A 15,637-nucleotide genomic window follows, 5' to 3' on the forward strand; every position below is an offset into this window, starting at 1 on the left:
GCAGGAGCTGGAGCAGGTGTCAGCCGAGGAGCAGGAGCTGGAGCAGGTGTCAGCCGAGGAGCAGGAGCTGGAGCAGGTGTCAGCCGAGGAGCAGGAGCTGGAGCAGGTGTCAGCCGAGGAGCAGGAACTGGAGCAGGTGTCAGCCGAGGAGCAGGAACTGGAGCAGGTGTCAGCCGAGGAGCAGGAACTGGAGATGGTGGCGTCTGCAAGCCCACCGGAGATGATGGCGGCGTCTGCAAGCCCACCGGAGATGATGGCGGCGTCTGCAAGCCCACCGGAGATGATGGCGGCGTCTGCAAGCCCACCGGAGATGATGGCGGCGTCTGCAAGCCCACCGGAGATGATGGCGGCGTCTGCAAGCCCACCGGAGATGATGGTGGCGTCTGCAGGACCACCCGGGCTGAGGTTAGCCATGAACATGGCGGAGGCGGTCTAGCTGGGGGTTGCGGCTTGACATGCCGACGGACTGGTGGTGGAGGACGGGCTGGAGGTTGCTGCATCTGAGTCACCCCACCAGCACAGCTCCCGGCCCCAGCCCCCCCCTCAAGGAGCGGATACCAGACGCGCTCCCTGTGGTCTGGCATCTTCTTTAGGGGTGGGTGGAGGGGGGTAGACTCCTCCCCTCTCAATTGTCCAAAAAGTCCATTTCTGGGAGCATTGGTCACTGGGGGCGAAGCCAAAGTTACTGGAGGCGGGGCTTGAAAAACAGGAGACTGACACTGAAAAAATCTAAATTTAGAAAAAAAATTCTCATAAGGATTACTTCTAGAAACAAAGTCCTTAGTGGGGGGCTGACAGAGGGAGTAAACAGAATCAAAAAAAAATCTTGGTGTCTGACGTCATCACAAGTGGGCGGGATGACGTCATCACAAGTATGCAGCGTAATGTCAACAGCGCGGGTCTCCCTCTGGCTCACAGCCCAGTTGGAAAATTGTTTGGTACAAACATGAATGGAATTACCAAACCTCTGAGGGGAAGACTGGGCTGATTTTGGCGTGCTGCTGTCCGGAAGAGGAGTCTTCGGGAGTGGCGCGTCCTGACGGCGAGGTGAAGCCTCCTTGCTGTCCCATGCGAAAGAACGATGTGCTGCTTTCTTTCTGTCACGTGGGGTGCGCATGGTGATGCGGGGTTTTGTTCTCCCAAGATGCAAGGGACGAATCCGGACAGGACTTGCAGGTAATAACTTGATTTAATAATAAAAATAACACAAAACTGGTACAAAACAGAAAACAAACCGACAGGACGAGGTGCCGAACGCACTGGAAGCTAAGGCTAACACTTAGCACAAACTATGAAACTTAGCTGAGTCTAGGAAACAAGAACAAACTTACGTGGCAGTCGCGTGATGCAAAAACAAAGAAAGCAGAACGAGTGATGAACAAAGGTGGGCTTAAATAGCGTCTGTGATTACAACAGGTGCGCGTCAGAAACACAAGCGGCAGGTGGAATTAATAAGTAACTATGGTAACCAACTCAAAGGTGCACAGACAGGAACAAAATGAGTCCAAGACTAACAGAAAACCCAAACAGAAATATGATCCGGGCAGCGGATCATAACACTAAACTTCATTTTCATAAAGTTTAGGTCTCGCAACTACGGTAAACAGCCGCCAACTTCTTTTTCCCCGTAGAAGAAGAAGCGCTTCTTCTTCTCTGGTAAGCAGCCGCCAACTTCATTTCCCCCCGTAGAACAAGTTCTTCTATGGTAAGCAGCCGCCCCCGTAGAAGAAGAAGCGCGCGGTGCATGCTGGGATATATGATGTTTCTTTGCCATTGGTGTGTTTATGTAAAGACCCCAAAATGGCTCCTATTAAGAGACACGCTTACGACGCAGAGTTTAAACTCAAAGCGATCAGTCACGCAGTAGAACACGGATGACAGAAGGCGAACACACGTTCACCAAGACAGGGAGACAGCGCCTGACGACATACGCCACTATCTACCAGTGGATCGTAAATGCCTGTGCTGATATATCAGTCTCAACTGTGGTCCGAGCTTTCAGGAAGGCAGGAATTGTCACTGAACTGCTAGACAACAGCAGCGACACTGACTCCATTAATGACGACTTTGACGAGACGGAGCCGGGCATGTTGGATGCCGTATTCGCCCAACTGTTTAATTCGGACACTGAACAAGCATTTGAGCGATTCGTGGATGAGGAATAACTTCATTAAGTGAGCTTTACATGTTTATTTTGTGTGTTGTGTTGTGTGACATTAACGTTTGAGCAACGTTGAGTTATTGATATTGTTATTGCTCTGCACTATTTGGAGTGTTACTATATTGTGATTGCACTAACGTTTGATTTACCGTAACACGAGTAAATCAGCTGTTTATTCATTTTGGGAGTGAACAAAGTTGTCAGAACGCTGGTTTGTAATCTATTAATAAAGTTTGACTGACCTGACTGTTTTGTTGACATTCCCTTTAGCGCAGCTCCATCTAATGGATGCATAGGTGCGCCTTATAATCCGGTGCGCCGTATATATGAACAAAGTTTTGAAATATGCCATTCATTGAAGGTGCGCCTTATAATCTGGTGCGCCTTATAGTGCGGAAAATACGGTAATAACCAAGTTTTATTTAAAAAAAACACAACTCTTTCAAAATGTATATATGAACCTCAAGTAGAAATTGAACGTGAATATGAAAGCAACACCTGCATTATAAAAAGTAATATGGTAGAAACAAAATGATAACACAAATAAATAAAAAAATAAATGTGAAAATTGTGCAAGATGGCACCTTATGGATATAAGACGCAACTGCTCTTTTTGTTCATTATGATAAAAAAATATGTTCATATACCGGTACCGGTCCGTGACGCATTTGCTACCGGGCCGCACAGAAATATTAAATAATTTATAAACGACTGCCTTAACTTTTGCCTGTCCCACTAAACACACCAAAAAGCTTGTTTATAGATCAATCAATCAATCAATCAATCTTTATTTATATAGCCCTAAATCACAAGTGTCTCAAAGGGCTGCACAAGCCACAACGACATCCTCGGTACAAAGCCCACATAGATAAACAATAAAACTCCTCATAGGAAGTTGCCATTCGTTATATTTGTTATAACTTTGTGACATGATGCAATGCACATTAATGAACATCTAAAATATAAATGTGCTAGATGGTATGTACTACCAACAACCTGTTCGGGATCTCATTGCAAATAAACAAGCCCAGGGCTCCCACTAATTCAGCGTTATAGTGAGTTCTGTTTTTCATACATTTATATTTGCTGTATTTATCTGCCACATGTGGAAAGCCGGTCCGTGAAAATAATGCCTACCGGTACATAAAATTGGTCCGTGATGCAAAAAAGGTTGGGGACCCCTGATCTAAAATACATAGTGTTTACTTTGATAAATTATCAATATAAAACCCAAAGCAGTTTGGCTAATGTTTAAAGTCTAATAAATACGCTTCTTTCTCCAACAACACCATGTGGTTCAATGCAACAGTTTGGCCAACAAAAATAAACAGGAGTGATACCTCTTACATCTACCCCACAATTTTTGTACCTCACTGACAACAGCCTGTGTTCAATTTGATGAGATGACAAAACATTTGAGCTAGTGTTGATGTTATTGTGAAACTGACAAAGTTAGCCGTTATATAAATGACAAGTGATCATCCCAGTAAACAATCTAAAGATTTATAAACAAGTTGTGGCAACATTCCCGACACATCGCCTACTGCATGGTAACTCTCAGTCCCAGCAGCTGACGGAAGGAAGCGATGTTGCACTTTCAAAATGAAACTGCATCATCAAATATTTTTCTCCTCCAAGGTTTTTTCGGACAAATGAGTCTGTCTCCAATATTGTCCGCACCTGTCGTCATCTAAGCAGTGGGCTCTTAAACGCACGCCGAGACTCCACGGAAGTAGAAGCGAGTAAAATATAGTGCATCGAAGCAATCGGCTCTGTCAACCATCCCCCTCCTCCTCTCTGTCCCCCATGTGACGTGACGAGGAACCCTCAGGTTGCTGGCACGGCCCCTCTCCCAACCGAGCTAAGCCATCCCCATTTACATATATGTATTTTGTTAAACATTATAATAATTTTCAACAAAATACAGGCAAAAATGACAAAATCATTGAAAATTTCCAGTAAACAGTAACGGCATAACAGGCCCTGTATTTACTTGGTATTGGATCGATACCTAAATGTGCAGTAGGCCCAGCCTTAGTCCTTTGCTAGTATAGCAGTTGAGCTTCATTCGATTGAAAATGCACACTGCCATCTGCAAAGGTGTTAGGTACCTACGTGGTCTAGGTTTCCAGGTGCTGAGTCATGTGGTGGCCGGCCGTGTCCAGGGCGCACAGCTGAGATAAAGCCAGAAGGCGAGACTGGGATAGCTCCGAGTAGACTGGATGGAGCAACGGAGGCAAGCTTACGGCTCCACAGTGGCTCCGTCACATGGTATCATCACAGGGGCAGGCGGGGAGACTGCACCTGCAGAAAGGCAACAGTGTCATCAAACATGCGTCATTCCGTGTGATAAACTAGCAAAAACAAAGTTTTTACAAATATAAACAGCGATTTTCATGAGCCACTGCATATGACCTTGCATACTTTGATAGCTCACACTCAACTCTATCGTACACCACATTTTCTGAACACGCCGGCATTCAAATCAATGCTCTTTATTAAGTTAATTATACAGACGAGGCCTGTAATTACCGTTGCATGCGGCCCATAATGATTGCTTTCCATCACACAGCACTTAATGGAATCTGTCTGAGCTATTGTTTGTGTACGCACTGAACTTGATCTTTTCACTAGAACAACCTGTCTAATTGAAATGCAACGGCCTGCATTGTTTTGTTTAAATTAGGTGATTAACCTTTAAATGAAATCAAATTATTTCATCGTTCTGTTGATTACCATATATTAACTATACTAAAATTAAGATAAAGAAGACCGTGTTTCCTATACATTAATTTGTATAGGATACATTTAGATGGCCACAAACAGATATGGTGCTGTATGTTAAGGATTCTCCATGTTCATGCAGAAACTTTTTATTGTCACTTCCGCTTCTACTTCGTTGCTTTCACAAGTCATTGCCTATTAGGGCTGCAACCAACAACTATTTTGATAGTCGATCATCCCCTTTAGTCAACTAACCGGATTATAAAATGTACACATATTCTGGGGCTCAAATTCAGCCATCGACTTTTAAATTCAGCTTTAGATATTTTAGACACAGAGATTACTAATTCATTCATAAAAAATCATTTATACTGTAACAATGCTGCTCCTTAAGCTCTTACGAAATAAAGTAACATTACAGAACATTAAAAGCACGGACAGACAAAGTGCTAAAAAACTAAGTATATTTTTTTTTAAATGAAAAACAAAAGGACAGTTAAAATAGCAATAATTGAATAAAACACCAAAACTAACTTGCTCTAAAAGAAACCAGCATTTTGTGATTATGTATTTAAAAAGCTGCACACTGGCATCCATCCATCCATCCATTTTATACCGCTTATTCCCTTCGGGGTCGCGGGGCGCTGGAGCCTATCTCAGCTACAATCGGGTGGAAGGCGGTGTACACCCTGGACAAGTCGCCACCTCATCGCAGGGCCAACACAGATACTCACATATTATTGGTTATTGACTACCGTATTTTTCCGATTATAAGTCGCAGTTTTTTTCATAGTTTGACCGTGGGTGCGACATATACTCCGGAGCGATTTATGTGTGAAATTATTAACACATTACCGTAAAATATCAAATAATATTATTTATCTCATTCGCGTAAGAGACGAAGCAAATGGCAGCAATCGTCACTCACACATCAACCAATAAGAATTTGGCGGGGGAGGGTCATGGCAGAAGTGCATTGTGGGTCATGGGATGCTAACTGCTATATGCTACTGCTGTTGCTATTAAAATGGATCACCTTAACATTGGTGGTAACTTATAAAAACTGAGAAGAACTGAACAAAAATGGCACCGAAAAGAAAATCATATACTGCAGATTACAAGCTGGACGTAGTGAAATATGCAGCAGAAAACGGCAATCGAGCAGCAGAAAGAAAGGACATACCATTGTATTGTGAGGCAGACGCACTAACCCCTCTTCCACCGTGCTGCCCCGGAGCGACTTATAGTCCGAAAAATACGGTAAGTCCTGGCATTTTTAGCATGATAATAGCCTCAATGTATAGAATTGTATCATTGGTTAATTCGTAACATTTTAGCTATCTAATAGCTTGTATGTTTAATCGTATGACACCAGCGCATTAGTGCCTTAAGTTTTGTATGTGTGCATGGGACGTTTGTAATTGTGCCTTTATTCATTGCACTGCAAATTTCCGCCAGTTTAAAAAGTACTTAAATTGAATTAGACAACGTTTAGCTGGCGGACTTTGGTTAAAATGACAATGCCCGCCACAAAAAATGACGTGGCAGGCCAGATCTGTCCACGAGGTCTTGAGTTTGACACCGGTGATCTAGGTGTACAATATTCCCCCGTTTTAAATGCTCCTGTATCACCGATGTAGTGTCATAAAAACAAGATCTGCTTTGCATATATATATATATATATATTAGGGGTGTAACAGTACACAAACATTTCGGTACCTCGGTTTAGAGGTCATTTCATTTTCGGTACAGTAAGAAAACAACAAAATATAAATTTTTTGGTTATTTATTTACCAAATTTGTAAACAATGGCATAACATACATATACACCCAGGGTCCATTGCCAGGGTTAATGTGGTCAACATATATAAAATAAAAACTAAATAAGATAAGGCTCAGAATGGTTTCTTAACAAAACTTTTCTACATATAAAGTGCTTTTTTTGATTGATTGATTGAGACTTTTATTGGTAGATTGCACAGTACAGTACATATTCCGTACAATTGAAAACTAAATGGTAACATCCCAATAAGTTTTTCAACGTGTTTACCGTATTTTCCGCACTATAAGGTGCACCGGATTATAGGGCGCACCTTCAATGAATGGCATATTTCAAAACTTAGTTCATATATAAGGCGCACCTGATTATAAGGCACACCTATGCACCCATTAGATGGAGCTGCGCTAAAGGGAATGTCAACAAAACAGTCCGATAGGTCAGTCAAACTTTATTAATAGATTACAAACCAGCGTTCTGACAACTCTGTTCACTCCCAAAATGAATAAACAGCTGATTTGCTCGTGTTACGGTAAATCAAACGTTAGTGCAATCACAATATAGTAACACTCCAAATAGTGCAGAGCAATAACAATATCAATAACTCAACGTTGCTCAAACGTTAATGTCACACAACACAACACACAAAATAAACATGTAAAGCTCACTTTATGAAGTTATTCCTCATCAACGAATCCCTCAAATTCTTCTTCTTCAGTGTTCGAATTAAACAGTTGAGCGAATACGACATCCAAAACGGCCGGCTCCGTCTCGTCGAAGTAGTCATTAATGAAGTCAGTGTCGCTGCTGTTGTCCAGCAGTTCAGTGACAATTCCTGCCTTCCTGAAAGCTCGGACCACAGTTGAGACTGAATCAGCCCAGGCATTTACGATCCACTGGCAGATAGTGGCGTATGTCGTCCGGCGCTGTCTCCGTCTTGGTGAACGTGTGTTCGCCTTCTGTCATCCACTGTTCCCACGCAGTTAGCAGTCTAGTTTCGAATGCCCTGTTGACACCAATATCTAGCGGCTGGAGTTCTTTTGTCAATCCACCCGGAATGACGGCGAGTATTGAATTAAGCGTGTAAGCGTGTCTCTTAATGTGATGTTATGAGCTAGGGAAAATAACAACGACACTACCCGGCATGCAACGGGAGTGACGAGCATGCGCGGTAGCCCTGAGAAGCGTTGTTGTATGTCGCCATGCCGGCAGTTAGAATGTGGTTATGAGCACGCTGTGAGTAAACGTTGAGAACTCAGCCAACACGCCTCGGCTGCATTATTTACAATTAGACAGACAACACACTTAATAGGAGCCATTTTGGGTTCTTTACATAAACACACAAATGGAAATGAAACGTCATATATCCCAGCATGCACCGTGCGCTTCTTCTTCTTCTACGGGGGCAGCTGCTTACCGTAGAAGAAGAAGCGCTTCTTCTTCTACGACAGGGGTGTCAAACTCAAATACAGAGTGGGCCAAAATTTAAAACTGAACAGAGCCGCGGGCCAAGGTTGAACAAATGAACCTTTTAATAGGGACCCAAACAAGTTTTGCATTGAATATTGAACAAGCAAGGCTTATATAACTTTATAGTGACATGCAAAATCGAGTTTCAAATAATAATAATAATAATTAAAAAATATCAATGGCATATCAAATACAATTTAAATAAAAATTTAATGCCACTTTTCTATTTGCAGCTTTCTGAGGTAAATATCAACATTAACTTTTTCCACAGGCTAATAAATTTGAAAATAAAATAACAATGAATAAAACAACCATTCAGGACTTTAAACTGCTCAGTTTGCAACACACTGATCTAATCTGATGTGCCCAAGCCAGATACCTGGCATCTTTTCTTGGATGCTAGTTCATTAATGTCGGGGCTCAGGCTTTGAGCTGAGGCAACCTTCATTATCGAACGAAGGTGTTCATCAGTCCAACCGGACCACAGTCTTGGGGGCGTGCCTTAAAGGCACTGCGTTTAACGTCCTCTACGAGCTGTCGTCAAGTCTGCTTTTCAACCATTCTAACAACGTGCCGGCCCAGTCACAAGTGCGTCGGTTGAGGTGGGCGGGGTTGGGGGGGGCGGGGTTTGGTGGTAGCAGGGGTGTATATTGCAGCCCGGAAGAGTTAGGGCGGATGGGATTCTGGGTATTTGTTTTGTTGTGTTTATGTTGTGTTACGGTGCGGATGTTCTCCCAAAATGTGTTTGTCATTCTTGTTTGGTGTGGATTCACAGTGTGGTGCATATTTCTAACAGTGTTAAAGTTATTTATACGGCCACCCTCAGTGTAACCTGTATCGCTGTTGGTCAAGTATGCATTGCATTCACGTGTGTGTGCGTGCAGAAGCCGCACACATTATGTGACTGGGCCAGCATTCGTTGGACTGGGTGAAAAGCGAACGTGACGATTTTCGGGAGGGGCACTGAAATTTGGGAGTCTCCCGAGAGGGTTGGCAAGTATGAGGATTAGCGGTGAATGCGGTGTTACCGCGGCACCGCCGCTGAATATAATCGGCGGGCCAGCTCTAGTGTTAATTTGATATCGCCTCAAGGGCCAAGTGAAATTACACGGCGGGCCAAATTTGGCCAGCGGGCCAGAGTTTGACACCCCTGTTCTACGAGGACAGCTGCTTACCGTAGAAGAAGAAGCAAAAAAAGATGGCGGCTGTTTACCGTAGTTGCGAGACCTAAACTTTATGAAAATGAAGTTTGTTGTGGCTCAATATTTGTCCATATATAAGGCACACCGGATTATAAGGCGCACTGTCAGCTTTTGACAAAATTGGAGGTTTTTAGGTGCGCCTGATAGTGCAGAAAATACGGTAAGTCGGGGTCCACGTTAATCAACATTAAACTGCCTCAGGTTGTTGCTCAGATTAAATAAAATGACAAAACTTTTCTTCGACATATAAAAAGTGCAACATTAAACAGTTTCAAGTCAACTCAGCCTCAGATTAACCCCGCCCCCCAGCCTGGCTAACTTGGCAGTAAGAGGTGGGAGCTGTTTGCTCGTCTTTATCTTTGTTGAAGCGATGTTCACTTGGGGGTGGTGCCGCTTCAAATGGGTTAGCATGTTTAACGTGTTGGCAGAAGCATGCCTTACCGCTGGTGAACAATGTCGGCAAACCTCCGTCCTCCGCACCGCGCAGCCGAAGTGTTCCCAAACGGGAGATCTTAACGAGGCAGGAGGGTCTTCCAGCTCTGGCTTTTATATGTTGTCGTAGCCCGGTCGTTGCTAACATGCCGTGTGTTGTGCATTGTTTACACAACGTGCGCTACGCTACTTAATATGTCCGTGTGGAAACTCGTTCGGTACACCTCCGAACCGAATCAAAGCCCCCGTACCGAAACGGTTCAATACAAATACACGTACCGTTACACCCCTAAAGGCCTACTGAAACCCACTACTACCGACCACACAGTCATATATCAATGATGAAATCTTAACATTAACATGCCAATAAGGCCGGGTTAGTTTACTAAAGTGCAATTTTAAATTTCGCGCGAAATATCCTGCTGAAAACGTCTCGGTATGATGACGTCTGCGCGTGACGTCAGAATTGTAGAGGACATTTTGGGACAGCATGGTGGCCAGCTATTAAGTCGTCTGTTTTCATCGCAAAATTCAACAGTATTCTGGACATCTATGTTGGTGAATGTTTTGCAATTTGTTCAATGAACAATGAAGACAGCAAAGAAGAAAGCTGTAGGTGGGAAGCAATGTATTGCGGCCGGCTGCAGTAACAAGTTTCCAGTGAGGGTTGGACTACGCCAGGGCTGCCCTGTGTCAGCAATTCTGTTTATAACTTTTAAGGACTGAATTTCTAAGCGCAGTCTGGGCTTTGAGGGGATCCGGTTTCGTCTGCAGTTATATTTGTGTCTTAATTTTGAGATCGCAAATGCAGATTTTGAGGACAGAAAAATACATTTTCCAAGCAAAGACATTATGTTTAGAAAATAAATTAAACTCATAATAAAAATGCTTGAGTGAATAAAAATGTATTTTGTTGACAATCTTAGGGACGGCGTGGCGCAGTGGAAGAATGGCCGTCCGCGACCCGAGGGTCCCTGGTTCAATCCCCACCTAGTACCAACCTCGTCATGTCTGTTGTGTCCTGAGCAAGACACTTCACCCTTGCTCCTGATGGGTGCTGGTTAGCGCCTTGCATGGCAGCTCCCTCCATCAGTGTGTGAATGTGTGTGTGAATGGGTAAATGTGGAAGTAGTGTCAAAGCGCTTTGAGTACCTTGAAGGTAGAAAAGCGCTATACAAGTACAACCCATTTATCATTTTATCATTTACAATAAAAGTGTTTGGATGTTTGCTAATATCCATATTAACACTCAATAATTACTTCTTTCTGCACAGTCAGACCAATGCGCTCTCTCACGCCCCCTCTCTTCCTCTCTCTCAACCTCTCCCCTCTTTGCATTCAGATTTTTTTTTTACACTCACTCTACACTACACACACTGTGCGCTCGCAAAGGTTTTGACACACCATTATGTTTGTGTCAAATAAGGAACAATTCAGAGAACTGGACAAATGTTATTATCGGCGGTCACTCGACCGAGTATGACGAACCTCCTGGTAGGGGTGTATCCCTTTATGGAGGATGCTTGTGCCTGACTTTGTTTTACGTGGGGAGACTGGTGCACAGACAGTCACCACACGATCCTTGACAGAATCGGGTCAGGGTCCAGTGGCATGGAGTCCAAGACGACTGGGGACCCTTTTCTACTGCAGCCTTCTTCTGCCATCGCAGCCGTTGTGGTAGTTCTTAAATCTACCGTCTTCCGCCTGCTCCGCCATTGGACAAATGTACGCTCTGATAGGCTGCTTGGTCTCTAATTACATCACTTGTTACATTATCACGGAACCATTAGTTCGCGCATGATGGAGACAATTGTCGTGTCTGAACTCTTCAGCTGCATCCTTCCAAGGACCCACCCAGCCCATGCTATAGAGAAAATGTGGGTGCTGGAGAGAGTCCTCCAGCAGCAGCTGGAGCGATGTGAATTGGGACGGTCTAACCTTCGTAACACCGATTGTATCAAGTGTTCACATCTTCCGGTTTGCGGTCAGGTCCACAAAGTGGAGAATAGAATAGAAAGAATAGACTTAACAAAATATTAAACAATGAAGCAAAATTTTGTTTGGATTAATCATGTCTTGCTTTCGGCAGATTTATTTCCTGCTCAGACTATTCTTTTTAAATTATTTTTACAGTAAATAGTTTCCTTTCTTTGCAATATAGCAGTTGATGATTTTTCCTAAATACTATTGTAAATGTTTGTACTTTCAACAGTACTTGTAAATATTAAGTGGAATAAAATTTGATATAACTGGATATATTCCCCTATTTTGGAATAGTTGCAATTAAGGCAAGAAATAAATCACAACAGAGGTAGTTTCAGCACTTTGTTTATTAGTTTATACAGGTTAAAAATGCTTACAGATGATCAGCCAAACCTGCATATACGTTATTATATCCATTTATTTTTGCTCTGTTGTCTTTTGAAATGTTTTAGGGAGTCCATTTCGTCCCTAATTGTTCTAAACAGAACAACAGAGCAAACATAAACACAAGATCACATAAACTGAGATTCAAACATATATATATATATATATATATATATATATATATATATATATATATATATATATATATATATATATATATATATATATATACACACATATATATATATATATATATATATATATATATACACACACACACACAGGTAAAAGCCAGTAAATTAGAATATTTTGAAAAACTTGATTTATTTCAGTAATTGCATTCAAAAGGTGTAACTTGTACATTATATTTATTCATTGCACACAGACTGATGCATTCAAATGTTTATTTCATTTAATTTTGATGATTTGAAGTGGCAACAAATGAAAATCCAAAATTCCGTGTGTCACAAAATTAGAATATTATTTAAGGCTAATACAAAAAAGGGATTTTTAGAAATGTTGGCCAACTGAAAAGTATGAAAATGAAAAATATGAGCATGTACAATACTCAATACTTGGTTGGAGCTCCTTTTGCCTCAATTACTGCGTTAATGCGGCGTGGCATGGAGTCGATGAGTTTCTGGCACTGCTCAGGTGTTATGAGAGCCCAGGTTGCTCTGATAGTGGCCTTCAACTCTTCTGCGTTTTTGGGTCTGGCATTCTGCATCTTCCTTTTCACAATACCCCACAGATTTTCTATGGGGCTAAGGTCAGGGGAGTTGTCGGGCCAATTTAGAACAGAAATACCATGGTCCGTAAACCAGGCACGGGTAGATTTTGCGCTGTGTGCAGGCGCCAAGTCCTGTTGGAACTTGAAATCTCCATCTCCATAGAGCAGGTCAGCAGCAGGAAGCATGAAGTGCTCTAAAACTTGCTGGTAGACGGCTGCGTTGACCCTGGATCTCAGGAAACAGAGTGGACCGACACCAGCAGATGACATGGCACCCCAAACCATCACCCAACCATGCAAATTTTGCATTTCCTTTGGAAATCGAGGTCCCAGAGTCTGGAGGAAGACAGGAGAGGCACAGGATCCACGTTGCCTGAAGTCTAGTGTAAAGCTTCCACCATCAGTGATGGTTTGGGGTGCCATGTCATCTGCTGGTGTTGGTCCACTCTGTTTCCTGAGATCCAGGGTCAACGCAGCCGTCTACCAGCAAGTTTTAGAGCACTTCATGCTTCCTGCTGCTGACCTGCTCTATGGAGATGGAGATTTCAAGTTCCAACAGGACTTGGCGCCTGCACACAGCGCAAAATCTACCCGTGCCTGGTTTACGGACCATGGTATTTCTGTTCTAAATTGGCCCGCCAACTCCTCTGACCTTAGCCCCATAGAAAATCTGTGGGGTATTGTGAAAAGGAAGATGCAGAATGCCAGACCCAAAAACGCAGAAGAGTTGAAGGCCACTATCAGAGCAACCTGGGCTCTCATAACACCTGAGCAGTGCCAGAAACTCATCGACTCCATGCCACGCCGCATTAACGCAGTAATTGAGGCAAAAGGAGCTCCAACCAAGTATTGAGTATTGTACATGCTCATATTTTTCATTTTCATACTTTTCAGTTGGCCAACATTTCTAAAAATCCCTTTTTTGTATTAGCCTTAAGTAATATTCTAATTTTGTGACACACGGAATTTTGGATTTTCATTTGTTGCCACTTCAAATCATCAAAATTAAATGAAATAAACATTTGAATGCATCAGTCTGTGTACAATGAATAAATATAATGTACAAGTTACACCTTTTGAATGCAATTACTGAAATAAATCAAGTTTTTCAAAATATTCTAATTTACTGGCTTTTACCTGTATATATAAACATTTTCCAATGAAATAAAAATGTACATAGCGTCTACGAACAACAACTAATATGATTTAAAATTAGGGCTGCAGCTAACGATTATTTTTCTATCGATTAATCTATAGATTATTATTTTCGATTAATCGGTTAATCTATAGATTATTTTTTCGATTAATCTATAGATTATTTTTCCTTTTACCGATTATTTTTTTAATTTAAAATGAAGAGGAAAAAATAAATGTAGGCCAGTTTTTTCAAAAGGCATGGCTTTTATTTACAAAAAAAAAAGTATGGCCACTCAGTCAACATTGACAACAACATGACAAAATATTCTGTAACAATGTAAACATTTAAAACTTTTAACATTTAACAAAATTAAAAGTAGCTTATTTGCTTTTTAATGTGCAAATATAAAAGTAAACATCCAGTGCAAATCTTAATATTCTGCAATAGTATAAGCATTTCAAAATTAAAAGTATTGCTTATTTTGCTTTAAAATGTGCAAAAATAAAGATAAACATCCAATACAAAAAAGTACAAAACGGAAATATTCTGTAACAGTGTAAACATTTCAACAAAAGTAAAAGTATTGCTTATTTGCTAAAATGTGCAAAAATAAAGCTAAACATCCAATACAAAAAAAGTGTACAGTGTAAACATTTCAACAAAAGTAAAAGTATTGCTTATTTTGCTTAATAACACAACAATGATAGTATGATTAAAGTGAAAGTTAATTGTTCGTTTGTACATAGTATATGTAACTGTTAATGTTGTAAAAGGTATTTGCACAACTAATTAACGTTAGCGTTTGTGACACGTCTTTGTGCCGTGGGGTTCTTTCAGGACCGACAGACTGAACGCCAGACGGCTTTGTCAGGTTTACAATCTTTTAATTTTACACAAAGTCTTTTCTCTTCCAACTCTTTTCTCTTTCTTTCCTCGCTTTTCGGCTCCTCTTCCTCGCTCGCTCGTCGTCCCCTGTCTCTGTCTCTCCTCTCTTGCTCCACGTCAGCTTCACTCTGGCTCCTTCCAGTCTCTCTTCCCTCTCTCTCTGCTGCTCCCCTTTTCATCAGCGAGAGGAGATTGGATGATCGTGCCCAGGTGCGCGGATCGCGCACCTGGGCACAATTGCGGCGTCGCTCCCGGCGCGCCCCACCTCGCCGCTCGCTCGCCGGCCCCGCCTCTCCACAGCGTTAAAGAGGAGCGAGTCTTTGTAAACACTGAACAGGCACGCCAAACGCGCCTCTCAGAGCGAAACGGTGCTTTAGTTTATGAATTCACAACGCAGATACAAATGACACATTCATGTTTTTGTGTAATGATGACAACGTATACGCACGCGGACGATTGACTAGTTGATGGTGATGGCAAGAACGCTCTCGGTTTTCTTTTCAAATGTTCCTTCATAGCCGTTGTGCTGCTATGATAGGCCATTTCCGCTCGACACAGTGTGCATATAACATTATTAGGCCGTTTATTGAAATACTCCCACACTTTTGACGACTTTTGGCGTGCTTTTTCCCCTCGCTCGCATCGTCTGCTTTGCGCTCCGCCATGACAGTAGTGTGACGTAAATATACGACGCGCCGACGCACAAATGTTTGGGAACTGAGGAGACACATTTTTTAAGCTTCTCAGGTGG

General features: G+C 42.2%; 1 protein-coding gene across 1 annotated transcript in view; it reads right to left on the reverse strand.

The window, feature by feature from the left end:
- The window catches only part of ncoa1 (nuclear receptor coactivator 1), a 127,546-nt gene that overhangs the window by 54,327 nt on the left and 57,582 nt on the right, over positions 1 to 15,637 (reverse strand). The window contains exon 2 of the mRNA XM_061929365.2: positions 4,277 to 4,465. The gene's annotated coding sequence lies outside the window, so the exon portion shown is untranslated. The remainder of the gene's footprint in view (positions 1 to 4,276; positions 4,466 to 15,637) is intronic.

This window comes from Nerophis lumbriciformis, linkage group LG34 (assembly GCF_033978685.3).
Source record: "Nerophis lumbriciformis linkage group LG34, RoL_Nlum_v2.1, whole genome shotgun sequence".
NCBI classification, from domain to species: domain Eukaryota; kingdom Metazoa; phylum Chordata; class Actinopteri; order Syngnathiformes; family Syngnathidae; genus Nerophis; species Nerophis lumbriciformis.